This window comes from Stegastes partitus, unplaced genomic scaffold, assembly GCF_000690725.1.
Source record: "Stegastes partitus isolate 25-593 unplaced genomic scaffold, Stegastes_partitus-1.0.2 Scaffold74, whole genome shotgun sequence".
In the NCBI taxonomy this organism is placed as follows: Eukaryota; Metazoa; Chordata; class Actinopteri; family Pomacentridae; genus Stegastes; species Stegastes partitus.
Genome location: NW_007577805.1, coordinates 195564 through 218233, shown reverse-complemented (window position 1 = coordinate 218233; position 22670 = coordinate 195564). Strand labels below are relative to the sequence as shown.

At 42.8% G+C, this 22670-nt stretch overlaps 1 protein-coding gene across 1 annotated transcript in view; it reads left to right on the top strand.

The window, feature by feature from the left end:
• Positions 1–7349: 7349 nt before the first annotated feature.
• syt1a (synaptotagmin Ia) overlaps positions 7350–22670 on the top strand; it is a 205581-nt gene continuing 190260 nt past the window's right edge. The window contains exon 1 of the mRNA XM_008276467.1: positions 7350–7396. The gene's annotated coding sequence lies outside the window, so the exon portion shown is untranslated. The remainder of the gene's footprint in view (positions 7397–22670) is intronic.

Below are 22670 nucleotides of genomic sequence, written 5' to 3'. Positions count from 1 at the left end.
ACTGGGAAAACAGTAACTGATGACCTCTGACACTAATCATTCACGAGAGAAGAAGCGAATAGTTGCGACAACAATCAGAAGCGCATTTGTCAATTTTCCGTTTGCCTTCAATCATCACCCCAAACAACGGCTTTGCGAAGCCGCAGGCATGGCAGTGAATCTTCAGCACGCTGCAATTTTTCAACAAATAGATTTGTGTCACCAACAATTGAAATGGTAATATTACCTTCAGAGTGGCAGGTTAAACGTAATATGCTGTTGTGGAGGAACACTATTGATCTCCCAGGCTGCTGTGATTGAGAATCACAGAAGGTGTGATTGAAAACGTAGAAAATTCTTGTCATTCAATATTGAAGGTGAGCTGAGTGGTCCCCTAATTGCCGTATTTCCTGTGAATGTGTGGTCGGAGGGTTTAAATGAGGGCAGGGGTAGGTAAAATCAACATTAAAAGATTAGTCCATCCAGCAGCATACAAAGCGTTACTTAGAGCTGTTTACTCGCTTTATAGATCTGGGAAATTGGAAGACATGTCCGAGGGGGCTTAAGCTCTTAATTTGAATTTCAGCAGGCCTGCCTTATCAAGAAGTACACTGATTATGTCCAGTTTAGGCCATGTCACTCAATTGAAGAAGCCAAATTCTAAATTAAATATTGACTGTAGCACTGCTAAGAGATATTTTTTAGGCCTCTTTATTTGACTGTTCTCACTTTTCTCACTCAGATTTTTTAGGTTAAGGAGCATTTACCCTGTGAGTCATCCTGCTGTTGACGTTACTTATTATACAGCAGCAATTGATGAGTCAATGACTGTTAAGCATGACATTTTCCCTCTCTATCAGGCAGACACTGTCCATTTACTGGTAGTTTTCTCTAGCCCTGATAGACAACTCCGTCTTTTCTTTGCAATGACATCTTGAGATGTGTAATTTCTGGGGGAGCTGGCTCATTGCTATGCAGATTCATTTGGTGCCCTTGTGTCCTGTCACCTCCACTTGTCACCAATTTTTGTCTGCTCTTCCCCACTCCTGAGCAACGTCATCTGCATCAAATCTACTTCTGTCATGTGGCTGTTAACAATCAGGCGAGCTGACAGCCGCCCACCATCCACCCATCAGACGCTACATGGAGATGCATGGTTTGGAAGAAAGGTGCAACTTTGAGCGTGATCTACATGCGTTGCCACATGCACTCCTCCATCCTTCCCCTCAGGCAGTGAGTGGGTGAGGAGAGAATGGGGGAGGTGGATGCAGGGATGACACAGTGGCGCATGAGTGTCACATCATCCATCAGTCTGTCACAGGCTGTCGCCCAGCTTCTCCCAGAGATGCTGTCGATCTGTAAACAAGAGAGAGAAGCAGCAGGCTTCCTGGGGCACCATGCGTGCAGACAGTCGGGGCAGGGCAAGCCTCTCCTCCATGAATCACACACTGGCAGAGAGACGGTCTGACCAAAGCAGCGTTTTGATCCACACAGCCAGGTGTGGATGACAAACGCCTCTGAAGAATACCGCTCATAAGCAACCGGCCGTGTCGGGAGCATGAAAACAATCAATGGCCTTGTGACATTTTCTAACGAGGGAATAACATTGACTGGGAGAGACTGACAACAGGAGTTTTTCTGCTCCACTGCCTTAAAAAGAGCAGTCTGATTGCTTTGTTGGACTAACTAATTTGGGTGGGTATCCCTGGATGTTTTGAAGTGCTTTGTTTATTAACTGTGACACTGAAAAATGCTCATTGTGCAGCTTTTTGAATGGCTTCTACGTTTCCTCAAAGAGATAGTGTTGGTATCAGTGAGGATAGCAGTGACATGGATTTTATTGATGCACCTTTGCTGTTGCTGTTGCTAAATATTAGGTTTCTGTGGGGTAATTAGCTGCTGATGGCCACATTGGAAACCACCCTGGTACCCTTTCATCACACACTGAGCCAAGCAGCAATCAGTTATCTGCTGTATGTTGGAGGACGGGGGGATGGGACTCACTCAGTCCTTTATTGCGCCTCTAATTATTTTCCACATCACATGATTAATATTGTCACTTTGATTTTGCTCTGAGCCCATTAGATGAAAGACTCTGTGACAGAGGCCACTGCTTGTACAGCAAGGGGTCGGTAATGTTTGCTGCCCTATCGTTTCCGGGCCTCACAGACACCTCTGTCCTCCACAATGGGAAGACTTTGAGCCAGACTGTTGGAGTCGGGCCTGCTGCCTCTGGTGGGGGCTGCTGACTGGGACGAGGCCAGGGCTACCACTGGGGCCAAGCTATTTCTGAACAGGACCAGGGAGGATGCAGCTGGTGTTCCTGTTGTTGACAGAGTCAGTATGCCAGTGGAGCCCCTCCAGAACCAACGGGCTCTTTCATAACAAGACCAACCGCCATTAAAGCCAGTAATCACTGCACAACTCATGGCCACAGCCCTGGCTGGGGACAAACAAGGACAAGAGAGGTGTTAGTTTTTACTTAGAGGTTTTTTTGGGGGGTAAAGATACATACCGACTCATGTCAATATCCCGGATGAAGCCAAATTCAGGATATGACTTTTTTGAACTAAACTAAACAATCTGACAACTAAATTACCAAAAACTCTTAGTGTCAATAGTAGCATCCAATCAGACATATGGGTCAGCAGGGACCTCCTCCACCATGTAGTAGACCAGACAGCACCTTCATCCATTCTGACCATCGATAAAGAGAAAGAAGCCCCTATAATGAAGGCAGCTGTGTGAAACAGTTAGTGCAAAATCTCAGGTTGTGTCTTCAGCCTGGAAATGTCAAAAATTGAGCTTTATAACATGGAGTACATGTAGCAGCATTGTGTATTTTGACCTAAATCATGTTTCCTTAACCCAATGGGCCGTTTTGGTGCCAATACGTAACCAAGCACTGACTGAAAAAGAAGTAAACACAATCACTGAATTACACACTGAAAAACAGCAAGTGAAAATAAAAGTCAAAACAAGACTTTATCAGAAAGTCATACTATAATAATTGTGGGTTGACTGATTATCCACTCTGCTAATTATCGGATTCTTATTGGTATCAATGTTTTTTTTTTTTTTTTTTTTTAGGGTTTTTTGATTCTTGATGCAATTTGACATGCACGTTTTTGACTGTGATGCAGCTGCCTCTCTTATGAGTTATTAAACCCATGTACAACATAAATAGACTGGAGAATTTCATTGTTGAAGTTATCCTGAATTTTGAACACCAGGATTTTCTTTCTTACTGTACATCAGTTCCAAATATTGGTAGTCAGTCTCCTTGATAACTAATAATCAGTATCGCCCCTAAAGAAAACAAATCAATCAACACCTAATAATATTGGCACTGATGGGACTAAGACAGAACCTAAACTTGAGTCTCTTGAACCTACACTGACTTATACCACAACCAACTCATCCAGCCTCCAACTCTGGACATTTGTTTGCCCTTGTAAGTGCAAAAATCACAGCCCCACTGCCATTATATGGGGTGATAATGGCCTGCTGAGCTGCCTGGAAGTGGGTGGAAGTCCCTACTGGACTGTATGTTTGGAAATAAAGCACCACGATGGCTGTTTAATGAGCTGATAACATCTGAAATGTGTGATACTGGTTTAAATTCTATTTGAGAGGGTTTTCCTCCTGACAAGAAAAGAAAAAGATTCACAAAACAATATATCTTGCAGTTTGTTGGAATTTACTGGGCTGAGAATAATCTGTAATAAACACACATACACCCTGACTTGTATGTGCTAAAACTTCCAGTATCTTCAGTTCACTTTAAGGCATTACATCAGTGCTGACTTCATGTTACTTCCAGTTATCATGTGCTGATGAAGCTCATGTGACGACTCGACTTGGAGCTAGTGATTATTTTCACATGCGGTTAATCTGTGGATTGCTGTTTTATTTGTCTGCAAAATACCTCTGAGATTGTTGTATGTCCATATATTGTGGTTTTTATCTGTTTTTAGTCCTTGGTTGTGATGCTGCTATGACAAATGAATTTCCCTCAGGATGAATAAACTATCCATTTATCTATCTCTATTGCTGTATCTCTCAAACTCTCTATGGCTGCATCTCTCTCTACCTCTGTTAAATCATGAAATCAGTTTTATACGATTTCTCAAGGATGTCCTTAGATGCTGTATTATTTGTAGCCCACAGCCCAAAACACAAAAATATGAAATTTTATTCAACGTATAGCAAAAAAACCCATGAAATCTTCATGGATGAGAAGCCAGGATCGGTAAACGTTTGCCTTTTTACTACATCTATGAAATGCAGTTAGCTTTTTACCCAGGTCTGGAATAAGCTCACATTGTTGTGAATGTAAATGTTTCATTTTTGTGTCTATGAATCATCAATTGATTATTGGATTCCTGTAATAAAAACGGTGGCTGTGCTGGAGAGGAGGATGACCTTTTAGTGCTGAATAAAGTGTGATCACCACAGGGTGCTGAGAATGTGATTCACCAGTGAAAACAGTCATAGTGCCTTTTCTAGTTTTTTGTTAGGCTCGACCATCATGTCTGCATCTAAACAATGGCACAACACAAAAGACCAAACCTTTTATGCTGACATTGATTTTAGCTCATAAACAACATGTCCTGCTCAGTGACACACTGGCAGTTTTTATTTGTGAATTGGACGCAAAAAGAAGCAAAAAACTTTCTTTTTTTTTTTTTTTACCGGCACACTTATCTGTTCCACCAAGCTGTTATTTTGGAATTAATTGCAGAAACTAAAATCATACTTTTTCCACTTTTCACTGATCATATTTAGTCGTGTTTCACCACAGCACATTTGACACTCAAACTTTAGAAGTTTGATTTTATGGGTACGGGGCATCAGAAATGTGCCACACACCCTAAAGGGTAAATATTTTAACAGAATCTTAAACTGCGAGAACATATTTGTTCATAGGTCATCAAATATGCGGTCAAAAATGGTAATTATTGAATGCAATGAAATATTTTCTCATGAGACATTCTTTAGCTATAGCAATATGAATAGACTATAATATATTACGTAGCTGTTACAAATACCATTAAATAACCTAATTGAACTAGATGAATGCATGCGTTTCTAATGGATTGGTTTACTTTTAAAGCTATACAACAAAATTGACAGACATTTGGTTTATTTTAAGTTTTATTTAAAGAAACAAATTTTTTTTTTTTTCTTCAAGCATTTATTATCAGTATTGCCTTATCCTTTGCAGAGTGATGGGGATGCTATAGTGTATCCTATCAGATACTGGGCGATACTGTTAGGCTAACCATACTTCAGCTGCTTTCCCGTCACTATATTTTGTATACAGAGTGACATTTCGCACTCATTTTTACACCTAATGCCAGTTTATGGTCTCTGTTAACCAGCATAAACAGTAAGACGAACTACAGTCACAGAGAGAACATGCACGCTCATCCACATCTGGATTGAACTGGACATGCATAGACAAAAGAGACCGTCGTACCACTCACAATCACAAAGCTCTGTCTCCTCTACTTCCCTGTATGCCAGCTAATGGCAGCTTAATTCAAGTAGCTTCTGTGGTGTTTAATCATCTGACTCTGGTGATTACAATATATTATGCGCTTAAGAACACTTACAGCTCCTCCTGAGGAGCACCTCAATTCACATGTCATGTGGACTGTTTACGTTTTCATGGAAAAACACGAGACAGAGAGCTCTATTCACTCTGCAGCCTGTCACTTTCTGCCTGACGTTTGAGTGCAGCTGGGCAATGCTTTTATTCAGGGCATGCAGCGGACGGAAAACCTCATTTGCTCCATGAAGCAGCAAAAAATTAAAATAAAAAAAAAAATGCAGTTTTCAGCCACTTTCCATATTCATTATTGTATGTCACATGATTGGCTTGCTAGCATGTCTCAGTGCATTCATTTACACCTTTGAATTTGAAGTCTTTATATTAGATCAGGTAATAACTGACAATGAGTGACAAGGATTGTAATTTACATTAGAAAAAAAAGTCAAACATCAGAAGGGTTGAATTACAGATTGGGTTGGATCACTGATCAGATGTAACATTAAAACCTCCTACCTAATATTATACAGGTCTTCCTCATGTTGCCAAATCAGTTCCCGACCTCGCGGAGTGTGGGGAAGATTGGGGCCACGCGTATTGCGCCTTTTCTGTTTCAAACATGGCTGTTCAATCTGTTTCAGCTCCGTGAGCTCTTGGTCGTGTTCCTCAAGCTGTTCCTTGAGTTTTTACGGAGTGGACGGGTGGTGGATGCTACTGTCACGGAGTGCTGTTGCTATGAAGAGATGTGCTCGGTCTGCGCCAATGTTTAGGTGAGTGTTATGTGTTAAAGTGACGTCCACATAAATACCAGAATCCAAAGGTTTTCTAAGTGTCAACAAGACTTTGTGTTTACTTCTCCCATCAGCAGTTCTAAAGTTGGAGCTGATTGGTGTATTGTCACTTCAGACGTTCAAATTATGTTTACCCACTGTGTGACCTCTTTTATTGGTTTTGAGGTCAGCATGACAAACATATTCAATCACTCTAATGAAAGACGGTCCTTGCAGGTGTTTGTGTGGCTTTTCTGGTGACAGGCTCAGCCTTCCTCTGGGGAAATCAGCTTCCCTTCAAGTTCTTGCCGGACGTTGTGTGTGCATTGTATGTGTGCAACCGTTTTGTATTTGCTCATGCGCAAGGGCAGGTCATGACTTACTGGGTATTAACAAACACACATACACACAGAGTCGCACACAGACATGCAACCATGGATCCCAAGATCCTAGGGGAGTTTTTTTTGTTTTGTTTCTTTTGAAGTGTCCTTGAAGGTGACATGTGCCCAGAAGGGTGAGAAACATAGACGGGGCATGTTAATATGTGTTGAAAGGGTCATCTTAGGTTACACAGCATTACCCACCATACTTGACGTCTCCCCACTAAACAGCCAATCACGGCCAAGGACTCAGTGATGCAGTGCCCCTCTTACTGGAGGGATTCCTAGGAACTGCCGTGTGACGATGCTGGCTTAAACAGCCCAGAGTCTCTCCTGTCTCCCTCACCACACCTCCTCCTCCTCCTCCTCCTCCTCCTCCCATTCTCTGCCCCTGGGTTTTTTTCTCCAAGCCTTGCAAGAGGTGCATCGGCGGCAAGTGTTTGAACAGAAGATAATCTAGCGCCATCCACACTGCTCCTACAAGACTGGCTATATAGACGGCAGACAGTCATCATCCAGCCCTCTTTCTCTCTCAACTAGGCTCCACCTCTCACTTTCCCTCCCTTTCTCTCCCTCTCTCTCTCTCTCCCAGCATCACACACACACACATACCACACACACACTCTCCAAGACTCCCTACTCCTACTCCAAATGAGCGCGTCTCCTCATCAGCGCTGGCAGATTTGGAGCTGAAGGTGTGCTGCTGTTGCCAGGTAAGAGAGTGCATTTCTTACTCAGGCTACCCCAGAAGTTACAAAGAAACAGGTTGTCGCTTGTTGATATCCGAGTGTGTATTTGTGTAATGTGGTTGCGCGCGCTGTATCTGTGTCTGGGTGACATAATCAGGAAGGCTGGGTGTCACAGAGGAAGTACACTTTGCTTCAACTCCTACCCCTTATTCGTAACACCGTTTTTGGCGCCTATTTTTTTATTATTATTTTTTGCCGCGCCTTTCACTGCCATGTGCACTGAAAGGCTTTTTGTGCTCGCCACTGTAGGTAGAGGGTGGAGCGCAGCTGGCAACAGCAGGGCTGCAACATATAGAACATGTCTCTAGTTGCGAGGGGAGACCACGGTGTGGATGTGTGGGCGGATGGAGAGACAAGGAGAGGAGGGAGGGGAACGGAGACGGAGGACGAACAGCTGCTTTCATCCCATGGAAGCTAATCCCTCCGTTTGCTCACCTCGCTCCATCAGATAAAATGGGCAGGCTGTGGCTCTGTTGCCCTGGCTTTTTTTTTTTTTTTCTTTTCCCTCCACTCTTCTCCATCCTTCAGTTGTGATGGGTTTATCTCGGGCAGGGAGAAAAGAGGCAAGCTATTGATTCGGAAATGAGCTGTAATGCCATTTGAAAAGGGAGCAAGACTGTCTGTCTGGGACTTTTCTCAAGCGTGATTTTGTTTCTGACTAAATCTTGTGCTGATAATCTATTACACAAAGTCACTGACAATGAATTATCACTCAGTCTTTTCAGCTTATAAGTCCATACACTGAGCAGATACAACTGAACAGCCACTTGAGTTCCATATGTTACCCAATGTCTGTTATTGTTGTAATTGGTGGGATCCCCCCTCACTGTATAGCAGACTTATCAGCTCCCACAGGTTCACTGACAGAGTGCTGATTGGCTGCTGCACAGTGCACATGGAATGGATGGCTCCTGGCTCTTGGCAAACATGTCAAGCATATCCATGGTGATTGTGGCGCTTCCTTCGCTGACAAACCATTAAGAAACAGGCGTCCTATCACCTCTCGCCCGCTCCTGGATTACCTAATATCTCAGGAGGCAGGATGAGCTGATGCGCTGGGAGAGAAAGAGCAGAAAGGGATGGGAGAGGGCCGGGGTTGCTCAGGTGTTGATGTTTAGCCTGGTGCTTTGAATACATTACGCAGGAAGCTCCCGTGTGTGTCAAACTGTTACCAGGTGACGGAGAGAGCGAGAGCAGCGCTCCGTACTTCCCCCACCCAAATCTAAATGACCCCTCAGCTCATTTCCCAAGGCAGAGCTTATGTTTACATACTCTGTGGGAGCTTCTGCAGATGCTCCATTTCATAAGCACTAACTGAATCAGACAGGCTGAGGCTGTGCACTGATGGATGCAGCGTGGACTGTTGGCTAGGAATAGCTTTTTGAAACACCTTGAGGCTATTTTTCATGTCCTTCAGTTTCAAATAATCCTGACTGAGTGTAATCATGACCCAGAACTTTTTTTTTTTTGGGAAATGCTTTGATATAAGTTTGTGTCACAGTTGAGCTGTGGTGGTATTATGTCATCTTTTGGCTGTAAAAGCTCAATGCATCTTCCGATCATATTTACATCAAGCGTGAGAAGGCGGGGGCAGATGTTGACTCCCAGTGTAATCAAGTGGCCACTCAGCTGTCGCCCGAGGTGTCGTCATGTTTTATCAGGCTTGTTAAAGAGCTATTAATGAGAAGTACAGGCCCAAAGTCCCAAGCCTGATGTCCGAGCAGCGCTAACCTTTTGTCTCGGCTGAGTTATCTTGAGTGAACTTTTCAAAAAGCCAAAGGCCGTCAGGATAAAAGGGCACCTGCCAGGATTACTTTGCATTGAGCTGGAGACTCTCACTTATGATAAGTTTATTAGAAGACGTAGTGATGGAGAGTAAAAGGGAAGAAATTCCTCAGGACAGTAAGTCTGTATTTGTTTCTGCTCTAGAGAGCAACACAAAATGGAGGTTGTAAATAGAATCTGTCTTATGATATGACCTTGTGTGGCCATTTGGTAGTGGGTGCCTGTGAGCAGGGATGTGCACAGATCAGTAACACTGTCATCACAGAGAGCGAGTCACGCTGGTGGATGCCTCAGAATGAGCTGTCGCCCTCTTCCTGCTCCGAATGTTCTCCTATCTTCATCGTCTCATTATAACCATCATCGTCACTGGGATTGTAGTATAGAAAAGTCAATAAGTAATGCAGTAGTAATGGATTACCGGAGTGCCACTTTAATGCTGCTCAGTTGCTGTATGAAATAATTATGCCCTTTGGTCCAGTCACGATCACTGTGCCACTGCCAGAGTAGGTCAAATGCATTGATTGAATACAGTGTATTACACTGGCTCTCATTCACAGTATTAGGCTAATGTAGTATCCAGCTCAGCTGACCTTGAAATGAGAAAACCACTACGGTCAAACATAGATTGATCCGTCATTATAATGTCAAACGGTGCTTGTTTAGTTGGAGGAAACAGAAGTGACTTTTTGCTTCAAACAACAAAATGATGAAGTTAAAATGCAACAAGTCTCAAATGTACTGTTGAAATTCAGTACGAAATCCAGCTTAACGAACTTACATAGTTGTTTTGTTCTTCCAAATACACATGGCTGCATGCGATTTAAAAATTGTATTTTATTTTTTTTAAATAAACTAAACTTTTTGCCATGTTTTTTTTTTTTTTTTGACCCTGGGGACTTTCAAATCCAAACAAGCAAGAGTTGAATCACCAAAGTAAGGCGATGCTTTTGACAGGATCAGCTTGATTAAAAATTAGAAATTAGAAAGTCATGTTTAACTGTCAAATAATTGTTCTCATTATCTCTTCAGTTTGACATTAACATCAGCTCCCTTGATTTGTCACTTTACAAAATGTTATTTGAAGCAAAGACAACCCTAAATTCCGACATCTGTACTGTAATGAGGCACTAAAGGTCGTCACCAGAGTTTTTGTAGCTTGGCTAACTGGTATCAGCATCGTCTTAAACGCCTGACACTGACAGGCTAATTAGCTGTGTCTAAATCCTGATTTAAAGCTCAGCGTTTGACAAGGTTTGTAGAACTCACGACTGCTTGATCTCCGTAGACCCACCGAGATAAGACTCAGATTACATGATCAATCTACACACACATGCTCTGCTAAATAACACGCACGCTCAGGCACATTCAACCGACACACAAAACTTAGATATGGTGTGACAAGCTGCACAATATGAGAAAGTTTTCTGTAAGTAAGTCTGTGTTTGCCAAACAACGGTAGTCATTAGTATTAGTGCTAATAGCAACTAAGGCTAAACAAAAAAAGAGTTTGCAGAATCCTCAAATACACTGTTTGATCATTGGGGTGTGCAGTACACAAACATCATAGCAACATTTGGCATCAAAGATCTCACCCAAACTATAAAGAAGCATCTCTGAGATAACCACTTCAGGTCTAACTTCATCATGCTGCTTATTTAACAGCTGCTATGCATGACTTTCTTCCTATCCTCGCAAAACCTTGTCAGGGTTTGTGCAGAAGAATCAACACAATGTTCAATTTGTAAGAAAAGCTCCGTCTTCCAGCTGTGTACAACTGCATTTGATTTATATTTATCAGCTGCAACACAGACAAAGCAATTGGCATTAAATTGCACTAAGTCGGAAAGGATCAACGCCGGAGCCTGAACAATGTCTAATGAAGCCAGTGAAAAAACAAGTGCGTGTTGATATGTCTGCCTCAGCTTGCAGATTCAACAACAGTACGCTTAATTAAATACACCAAGCGAATGGCTTCGGAGTGGTTGAAGTGAACTAATGTTGCAATGACTTAATTCAGGTTTATCGTGCCACGGAGAGTCTTCACCAGAATAATATTGCAGGATCTCATTCATTTTCGACAATCCTTTTCTTCATCCGTCACTGCCAGTCCAGCCTGTAAAGTGCATTTTAGAAGGCTATATTTCATGGCTTTGTCATGGCTGCCTGTCATAGAGATTCTCATTCACAGGCTTTATCTTTGGTGTGGATGTATGGCGACGGTGGTGGAGGGGAGGTGTTTTATTGTGACGGGTAAAAAAAAAATGAGAAAATGATTTTATGGTTAGACTTACCTCCAGTCTGAGCGCTGTAATTTTAAAATCCCCTTTAGGAGGAAATTGCTTTTGCCCTCCTACAACTTTTTAATATCCTGATTCATACTTAGTGCTGGTAAAACGCATCATCTACCCGTAGCATTTCTTCTGCCGCTGCCCGAAGGTGCTGTGTGGGGAAGTTATTAGAGATTAATACCATCGGGGTGTGAGGGACACAAGCTTTGCCCTGTGTGCTCCACGTCTGTCCTCCTGGGCCCCCCAGACTCGCCTGTACATAGCGGGCGAAACATCCCCTTTGCTCAATGAAAGAGTAGATTAATTATTACTGAAGGGCACGCAGCATAGAAAAAAAAGAGTCCCTGAAGCACATTGTCAATGTTTTGAATGTAATGAGGCATTTTAAAATCTTACCTGAAATGCCCCTGCACTCCCTGCCCTGAAAGCACCAGGGGACCTCCCATGATGCACCTGTTCAACATGCTGATATCAAGACATTGATGGTGAATAAGAAAATGGAGGAAAAGGTGCCACCCTACCTCCAGGGTTATGTCACTAATAGTCTAATCAACTGCTGTTCTTTGTGTAATTGCCTTTTTTTTTTTACTCACATTGTTCCCTTTTGTGTGTGTGTGTCTGAAATTATTAGATTACATGTTCCACTTTGCTCCCCTGTTGATTTAGCCACTCTGTATCAAGAGCGTACCTGTCGGCATAGAGATGAGCCCCCGAATTCAAATTACTAGCGTCCATTCTTGAGCCTATCTCCAATTCATGATTTAATAGCTGCAATTTTTTAGGGGTGATGAGGGGCAATTAAGTAATCTCGGCTTAGTATCACAAAGGTGAATGTATCAATTTGAGAAAAACAACACATTTACAAACCAGGCACCAACACAAGCGGAGTCTGAGGCAGAAAAGGCTAATTGGGTTTTTGCAGCTTGAACAAGCTCACAATCCTCCAGCCTCTTACTGTGTCCCCGCAATATGTCAGCTCGAGGAGAAGAAGATCAAACTATATTCAAGTAAGTTGCCTCTTGGCTCTGCTACGGTTAACTCCGGTGCCCTTGCAGGATGCATTAGTCATAAAGCAACATGACACCCAGCAGTGTGTGCAAAATACAGCGGCACGATGGGGTAAAGCAAGCAGGCAATTAAAATGTGCTTTACCCAGCACCACCCGGTCGATAACACAAATGACCTTGGTGGATTTTAAAATGTGTCACAATAATTTGATCACGTGTGGAGAAGCATGAATACTTCCCTGATATTTACCTTATTGGCTTTTTTTCCTTTTTCCATTCTTCTGTCAACTGTGTGTGTGTCTGACCAAAGAGAGCAGTGTGCTGACGTGAGTCATGTTGCTGTATTGTTTTGTTACCAATCAAGGTCATTGTATACTCAATAAATTAAAAGTGAATGGATCAAGCAGGAAAAAAAATGCACAGGCACATAATCAGCAGCACGACCTTAATATTGTCAAGTGACCCTACTGTGAAGATGATGTCATCCTTCTCTCTAATACAACAAGGCAAGAGATGTCATTAGCTGTTGAACCGGTGACTCCCTATTTCTCTGTTAGAGAGGAACCCCCCTCCTACAGCGCGGCTCAGCCCTGCTGTGAAAAGAAATTGCAAGGGAACACCGAGTGATAAGGAAAAGGCATCCCTCCCTTTCACCCCACCTTCTCTCATCTTTGGCCCCGACAATTCTCCATTACTGTTAGTCGAATGGCATATGTGCCCTCCGCCGCGGACTGCTGAGATTTGCCTCTGATGCAAACATCCTTGTTTGTCGCCATGGCAACCAAGTCTCCCGCCTGCTGTAGGTTGTCATGCCAGCCGCCTCCCCCATGCTCTTCCTCACCCATTAGCACTGTACTGGAGCTGACACGTGCAAGCGACATGCATCGCTCTCCGCGATCCGTCTGGTTATCTTCATAAGCTGTTCTTGTGGCGCCGCCGTCCCGGCCGCCTCATGAGGTGGTCCCCTTTTTAACAACTGCTCAAAAACACATATTGCAATGAATTACACCCTGAACTACAGGAATGTTTTCACTTGAGAGTGCTGCCAACCAGCACAGTTAGAGTCAATTGCTGGAATAATAGCACAACCAGTGAAAGCCCAGCTCAAAAGACAGAGATATAACAGCAAGTGGTCTCAATTTCTAACCCTCTTGTTTACCCTGCCATCCACCAACCCCCCTCATCCCCGACAAATGGAGCAGTCAAACATGTTTGGGGCTCCTGTGAAGGATGATGCAAATGTGGAGGCTTATGCGGAGGTCCGTTTTGTGCAGAGTTCATCCTAAGAGCCTAGCCTCTTGGAGGGCAGACAGAGGCCTTTTTCCAAAACATGTCCACCCAGTCAGACGAAAAAACACTCATTAACACAGCGCCATGAGGCCAATCCGGCCCACTTGGGGATAATAACTAGGCATCTTCTTAAATTTGATATAATGCTGTCGTACTGGGTAGTCTGGGCTCTGTGATAGTGGCAGAAATTATTGTGCTGTCTTAAGCTGTTTGACTCCTGCACTTTGCTGCTTAAGCTGAAGCATTTGAAACAGCCCCGCTCCATTATTCACACTAGAGGGTTTAATGGGATCTTTACAGTGAATCCTCAGGGTAAACTTTACCATGTTTTGAGAGAGTGCTTATCCTTATTTACGGTTCTGTAGAGAACCCTGAGCTAAGACTATCATGGTAATGAGTACGTTTTTTCCCCTTCTGATAGGACGGACTCGAGGCCTGAGGAGCCATTTTGCTGCTGGTGAAATTTCAGAGATTACATTTGCTGTTCCTTATCTCCTAAATTAACTCATTACCTTGACATCCTGCTTTCCCTCCCTGGGAACAGATTGGCCTTGAATTTATAATGAAACATGGCTGTCCCCTCATGTCCCATATGCACAGTGCGAGATTCAGCACAAACCTTTAACTCTCAGCCTTGTTCCTGCCATTGATTTTGACTTCATAGCCAGATGAATAACCTTGGGGAGGGCGGCAAAAAAAATGAGAAAGAAAGGAAGACAGAAGCTTTGGCAAAAAATAGAATGCCTTCTCTGTTTGTCTGTGCTTCCTCTGAAATGAAATTCTATCAACCGGCAGCGTGGTTTTTTGTTTCTTAGCATGGTGGCCAAATCTTCAAAGCTATTCTGAAAAATGGGCCTGTTGCCACGCAATTGAAGAATACAATGGAGAGTGTCAAGATAATCGAGAAACTGGTGAACGTATTCTGTCTCTGGAACACCTTAGTTGCAGTAAAGGGTTGGGGGTCAAGCTGCAGTGATCCTTTATCTGCGGTAGTATCTCAAAATGGCCCGAGAGACACAATGTACAAAACAGTCCCCATAAAAGTCGGCCATGGCTGCTCTGTAAATTGGGTTCAATCAGACCAACTCGGCAAAACATTTCAGTGCTGTCAATCACATCCTTTCCTTGAAGCTTACACTAATTGCATATGCAAATTGCCTAAGATTATGAGTTTGCACCCGCTGTAGGGTTTGGTGATTGCGACTTGCGATAATGATGGATTTCCTCACATTCATTTCTTAAACGTTGTTAATGAAGAGGCAGCCACTTACAACTGTGGATTATGCATGCATTGTGCATTGCAAAACAAACTGTGCAAGGCTGCCGCTATTAACAACAAGCATTCCAATTAAAAGCCGACTCAGTGGAGGTATTTTTCTCAGGCCAGATGTGGGATAGATGATGCACAAGTACCCAGGCTTAATAATATTCAGCCTTAATGCTGCCAAACCACAGAAGAACCAAATGAAGACTTCACGTCAGGATCAGTTGATTATGCAAGTAACTGGCTTGTTTTCTCTGAAAAACATGCAAACATTGAGTGTTTTCAATTCAACCTTTTAGTGCTTTGAGCAACTCAAATGCAATTCCATTCACCTGCATTGTATTGGGTTGGAAACAGACCTAGAAAATTGGTTTTGATTATTGAAACCTTTAGAGCATTTGTAGCGCTCTGTTTTTTTCTCCACCGGGACTCCGGCTCTGCCACTTTGTGGTGTCTTTGCATTATTTCAGTTCAAGGTCCATTGCACTTTGTTGCTGATATATGCAGACCCGTCAAAAGCAATTAGACAGTTGGCTGCTAAAGTTTTCTCGAGCAGCTGTGTGTTATTTCAGCATTAGTTCATGCACAAAAGAACTCGCATTAGGAGTTGATTGAGAATTATGAGTTGCCATTTGGTTTGATGGAAAGTTTCCATCTATATGAGGAATAAGGACGTGACCATTGTGACAGTCGAGTTTTATGAAATGTACCTTTAACAAGGTGTAAGCTGTGTCGCCCAGTGATGATGTCATCAGTCCGCACCTGTCTTTTTGTGTGAGGGATGCTGGATGCACGCGCGCTGGTTAAGCATGTTCATTTCACCCCTGGTTTCATTTGCTCAAAAGAGAATAACAGTGATGGTGCACCGGAGATAACTGTGTTGTTCATGTATGAAGAGAAAGTTGCTGTACAACCCGGCTTGATACGGTTGGAGTGTGTTTAATAAACGACGAGCAGTTTGTGAAATCCCAGCGTTGTGTGGACGTGAGTTCTGTCTGGCGTTTTTCTCCACTCTCCACGGTCCCAATCGAACTACGCGGACTCAAACCATCACACCATGCGAGTGATGAAGATGACAACGAGGCATGAATGTATCCGATCAACTGTAGCTGCTTTACCAAAAACAACAGTTTGGTAAATTCTGAGAAAGCAGGTGTGCACATGAAAAGCGGTGGTAAACAATTTGGCTGACCAAGTAAGACATGTCTTGTGGATGACCAGACAATTGTTTTCATTTTCATTGTAGAAATAAAATACTTTATGATTGCACAGCGAGTACAGAATGCTCTCCAGGATGTAAGTGTATATGTGTTTTTGCTCACAATCAAGAGAAGACATCAAGACAAGAAGCTCTGCTGAGCTTCTAAAACTAAAAGGCAAGACTGCACTTTGAAAAAAGAAACCAGTAAACTTGTTAGAGTTCTATGAACTGATGAAACTGCTTCATCCGTTTACAGTCGTCGTGATCTGTTCTTATGGCTTTGGCATGCATGTCCAGCTGTCTACACTGACAGTGTAATGGCTCACATTCTATTCGTGCTGCGCACCTCCAACAGTGAGCCCAATTGTATTTTCATTATCATTCTTATGATACTCTGAGCGCTTCTAAATGCAGGTAACCTACAGCTTGGTCTTGTGCCTCAGTGCTTCCTGCGTAGACACAGGAGGATACCAGAGCTCTGCTAACATGCGTCTCACGCCACAAACTGTGTGTAGACAAAATGTTATGGTCTGCACTGTATACTCAATGCCAGTGGGAAGACTGGTTGCTGGGGAGCACTGACAAAGGCAGCTGAGAGAAAAAGAGGATTTAGAAGTCATGTGAACAACAACATGTGAAGACTAAGATGGCAACAAAGGGTGAAGTAGAACAGTAAAAGCTTCTGCAGGAGAATCCACAGACAATTATTTTGTATTTTATACTTATACTAACAATGAGACCTGTTTGTCCAGCGAGATTGGTCCGTGTTACCTGAAAATTAGTGGAGCATTTTGTTTAATATACTTTTTTTTACACCGTTTGTTCATAGAGATCAAGTGTCTGTGCGTGTCAGTCCAAATTAAGATCTGTTTTTATGACTTTAGGAAACATTATGGCTCTAAACTTAAATCAAAGACATTCTTTGTGTTTAACTTTGTCATTTCCTGAGCACCACATCACCTTGGATCTTCAGAAAGGTGCTGAACCTATTCCGCGGCAGCAGGAAGGGCGACTTCAATGTCAGAGCATCACACTAGCGCGCACAAACATCATTTCGGAGCTCAGCCCTGCAGCACCTCTGGACCTGCTCACAGATTATGAGAAGCCTCAATCAATAACTCCGGAGCCCATCAAGCCCATCCTCCACTCTGGCTGGCGAACCCCGCTAACAGCCCCTGTGGGCCCGGAGCACCAGACGAGCACTCACACATTGTTTTAGCGCTGGCTATGGGTCGGTTGTTTCCATGTGTGCTTGTTTTTAATTGATGGAAAGTTTAGTTTCATGAGACCATAGACACATCTGCCTGAGTGAGCTGGAGCTGCCGTGGTCATTGGGACCAACCAGAACTGTTTTTTCATGCAGATTTGGGAGTAGCGAGTGCAATGAGCCATCACAGCCACTAGATATTGCTGCAACCTGAAATCTGGCCGTCCCTCTGGAGGATGATTTTCGGCGTCCATCGAGAGCCAAGGGAGCGTTGCGTAACAGACACTGCAACAACACTTTCATCTGTTCAGCTGTAAACACCCAAAAGTCAGACAAACAAGTCGGAGGGAATGCATAGATGAAAACAAACCTCATAAACACTTTGGCCCTGCCTAGTTTTTAACGTGTTATTCTGTTTAGAAAGGAAGAAAAAGTTGTTGTGTGGATTATCAGTATTAATTAAGCATCTCACATTTAGTTTCTGAACAAACTTGTGGGCAAGCTGCTGAGTGGGAAAAACCGCATCACAGTTGACACATTGGTTTCTGAAAACCTGTTAACATCTCTTAATTGGCCTCAGTTCCACAGTGGTGCACACAGATTTCAATTTTTGCTAACACAAATTGCGTTATAATTTGAAAAGGAAAAAGAAATCAAGATACTGTACTTTGATCGGCAATTCACTCCTGACCAGCCAAGCAGTGAAAAATTAATTAGAAATGTTAGGAATGTTATTTGGGGGAAGGTTAAAATCCCAGACCTGAGTCCTGTCAAGCTGACTGTTGAGTTACTGTTTGGCTTAATTGAACACCATTCTCTCCTCTTTATGAGCTCACCGCTCATGTTTGTGTGATTATGAGAAGCTGTTTGCTCTGCTCCCAGCAAGATATATCCTCTTTTTACTGACTGCAAATCACCAGTCGCTGATTGACCCAGTATCAGAAGAGTGCCAGTAAATGATGTTGTCCCTCTGTGTTGTCTCGCCGTCTCTCTCTGTGTACAGTAAACAGCCGGTGAATCATGACTCCATCTCAAGCGTCGGGGTCACTACACACTAACCGACTCTCTGTTTACCCTCCGTCCACCTCCTATCTTCCCTTTGTTATCTCTTCCCCTCTTGCTCCGTCCATCAGTCTCGCTCTGGGTGTAATCCTTTCTCTGGATGCATATATAAAGAGATTTGGTGGGAAACACAAAGCTGCGGGGCGGTGTTTGGTTTGTAGGATGGAACTCAATGTTTTCCTAGCAGGAAAAGAAAGAAGAGCACCATCCTTACCTCGAGCAAAAAGAAAAAAAAAAACTCATTTAATGTCTTTTAAAATTGTCCCACACTGGCTACACTATTGTTTTTCTTCCCTGACCTGCTTCACCAACCATGCTTTGATGTTCAGTTGCCGCTGTTGGTGACGTCGTGCCTCACAGGCATCACTTGCAGACGCCTTTCAACGGCTGCAGCGCAGGCCAGACCTGTGTTAATAGCAGACGTGGTATTTATTGAATGTGACCCAGATTCTTAAACAGCATTTGGATCGACGCGAGACTCGGCGAATTAAGATAATGCTTTCCTAATTCTTGTTTCACATCCCTCACATTTTCTCTTGCAGTGTTATTTAAAACAGGATTTGGTGGTGTTCAGAGGCTTAAAGGGGCAGCGGCTCCTGTAATCTGATGCAGCCAGTGGACTAGTCTTTTAAATGTTGAATCGATATCGAGCTAAATATGCCGGGTCTTTGGTGGTGTGCCAGCCTGTGGATCAAAATGACTCCAAGACTGCTGATAAAAATAACTTGATGCTCAGTTCATCTGTGCATGGCTGTGTTTTGTTCTATTTCAGCCTTATAGGAAGTGCGCTATTTTCTCACCTCCTACGAAGCTGACCTCCGCAGGCCCGCAGAGGCTGTCTGTCATGAAAAGGAAGTGTACAAGTATGTGGTTTGGTATTTGTTAATGACATGCCGAGACGATGTTAATGGGGATACACATTCTCGCTTCAAAATTACAACAATTAAATCCCCCCCGTAAACATTTATCATCCGTGAGTGACTGTCTAAATCATCGAAGGTGACGATATAATGCTTCCATATCACGTAACGTGCATATGGATGGGTTGCAAATGAAGGAAAAACATGAATAAACAATGAAACATAATTATGCATATGCTTCTAAACATGGTTGGTCATTGAAGAGACTTTCTCACGCTGTCATCAAAATATCAAATTGGTGGTCCTACCTGCAGCAGAGCTTCTCTGGTGGCTGTAAGAAGCATCGTATTGTTCTTTTGTGGTTAGTTTATTATTATTTTATGATTGAATTTGTACAGAAAAATATTTGTTCTCATCTTGTAGTCTAACAAGTGCTCCAACCGCTTCAGTTTTTAAACACTTTGTGTTGTATATTTAGGTTTAATTTGATTTAAAAAAAGACTATATTTTCTAATTAAACTACACTCAATAACCTGTATCTGTTTCAACAGTCTCTTACATTTACAAAAACTGAACTTTTTAACCAGAGCTGAACAATTAATTGATTTTAAATTAAAACCACAATTTCAAACAATGCAATTAGCGCACCGAAGGGGCTGCAATTTAGGCTTTATGAGGTGTGCCTATTGAGTAATGACGCTAATGCTGTAATTTAGTTTTGTTTCATTTGAGCAAATGGAGACTTTTAGAGGATGTTTGACTCTAAACTGTTGTTCGGCTGACATAAAACAAGCGTCAGTACCTAAATAGCCACAGCTTGTACATTTTACAGCACATCTGACCCAGAGTTTTTACTGTTGTCAGTGATTTTACATTTTTCTGCTGCCGTCATTGTGTGTCAGTTTTGATGCTGTCTATCATGTTTTAAACTTTTTGCAAAATCAATATTTAACTGAGACTTGGCTTAAAACCATTTGATCGCAAATCAAATCTGTCAGATAAATCGCAGCCAGATATTTTCAGCTCTACTGAGTTTTCCATGAGCTCCTGCTGCCAGCCAAACTGCTCATTCAAGTTCAGCCGGCTACTTTCACATAATATTTTTTGATTCTTCGTTATTTGCAGGCTATATGAGCTAAAATACTTTCTTCTTTACAATATTTAACTACATGCCATTGGAATCATTGTATATGATGGAATAAGGGATTTGAATGTGGCAGAGACAACCTTTTTCACCGGGGATCATGCTCCAGCTAACCCTGGAACAGCATCTCTTGGCTCATGCAGAGGGGACCTCGATAAAGGAGAACCTGCTTCAAAGTGGATACAACCTGAGTCTGGAGCAATAAGCCAACTTCCAACCCAACAACAACCCGGAGCAAACAGCCCATGACCAGCCGCTTCAGGACAAGTCTGGGATTGTCTTTGAGTGGTCCAGCCAAAGCCCAGACTTACAACCAAACCAGAAATCAGGATGTATTCCCTCGAAAGCATTTAAACTAAACCTGTGACCATTTTACGCTGTCACACGTTTATGGCATTTAGCAGACAGCACACTGTGGGAGCTTTCCATGTATCAGTCACTGTGTCACATAGAAGAGTCTGAGGCTACGTTTACACATTTACAAAATTTATTTACAAAAACGGATCTACGTTTTCAAAAGTAACATGGTTTAAGCATCATTTACACAAACCCGCACAAGAGAGCTGCTATGAGTATGCCAAACCTATAGGGGGCAGTGTAACGAGAAGCATAGAGCCATGCTAGCCAATCAGAATCCTGGAAAAAAAACACAGAATGGCATGAATTACTTCCTGTTACTTCAACAATAATGGAGCGAGGGTCGTTTGTGTGGACTGACAGAGAAGCGGAGCTACTCCTAAATGTTTTTAGCATAAACGTTTGCACAAACGTAAAAACAAGCACTGCCTTAACAGCATACATTTGTGTCACAGTAGCTAAACTGTGAACATGGGCCGCACACATATGACGCTGATGACGCTTTTGTCGCCTTCTGTGACGTCAAACTCCGTCTCCTTCCATCTACATACGAATGCAAAGACGGAATTTTTCCAAATTTCCACTGTGACCAGAGTTTTCAGATATGATCGTTGTCAGTGACTTGTAGCTTCGTTTACGTGTAAACCAAAGGCCCAAACACATTGAAATATTACCGTTTTTCTACGTGTAATCGGGGCCTAAGTGTCTGGTGCAGAGGCAGCCGGATTCAGCACCACATCCAACAGGACAGCTCCGTCCTCAGCTGGAGAACCAGTCATCGCTCAACTCCTCTGAAACTTTCTCATTAACTTGTGTAATGAGTTGAGCGTGTAGGTGCAGTAAGTCCCAGACTTGTCCGTCCCAGGAGGAACTCCTTCTGTCCCACCATCAGTCAGGGAGTCAGTGTGTCAGATGTTTTATTCAACACAGCTGTGTGTATTTTTGGCACCTGGCTGCTTCATCAGAAAGGGAGGGGGAGGAGGGGGCGACTGTGTTGTTGGTCTCCAGAATGGGGTCATGATTGCTTCATGTTTCCAAACCTGCCGGACCACCGCAGGCTAACATCAAACAACCAGAACACCTGTTTCCAGACAGCGTTCCTCGTTCAGCCTTTACTCAGATGAAAGGACCTGAAAGTTTTAGACCGCGGGGAAATTGCACCAAGATCAAAGACGTGGCGTCGTGTAAATGGCGGAACAGAATGGTTTTCAATTGATGAATGTTTCGGGGGTCTGCGTGTGATGCTAAGTTTATTCCAAAGTAGCACAGCTTGGTTTGTGATGTTGGGGACACGTGGCCTTCACGAGGCTTCAAAACTGCACATTGTCAGATGTGTTGTAACAGAAACAAGATGTAGTGTGAGCAGTGGGTAGGAAACAAGAGGCCCCTCATTTAAAGGCTAATGTCGCCACCAAATCAAATGGTTTGGTTTTGCATCTTTTTGATCTTGTGGGCACAAGAAAAGCAAAGGCTCCATTTATTTCAATATTAATTAGGACTACAACAAACAGTTATTTTTATTATTGAATAATCTCCTGGTTACTTTCTCAGTTGGTTGTTTAATGTGTCAAATATCAGGGTGAGTGTTTCTAATAGAAATGACTAATGTATTGGTGATCGATAAATTGTTGGACGATGAGCAAGAAAATCATTTTTAATTGTGTAATAGCATTTAAGTTGATAATTACATCCTCACTGAGCAGAAGAAACACAGCGGAGATGGACTTTTGATCACTTATACCACAGTCAACTAGTTGCTGCCTTCTCATCCAT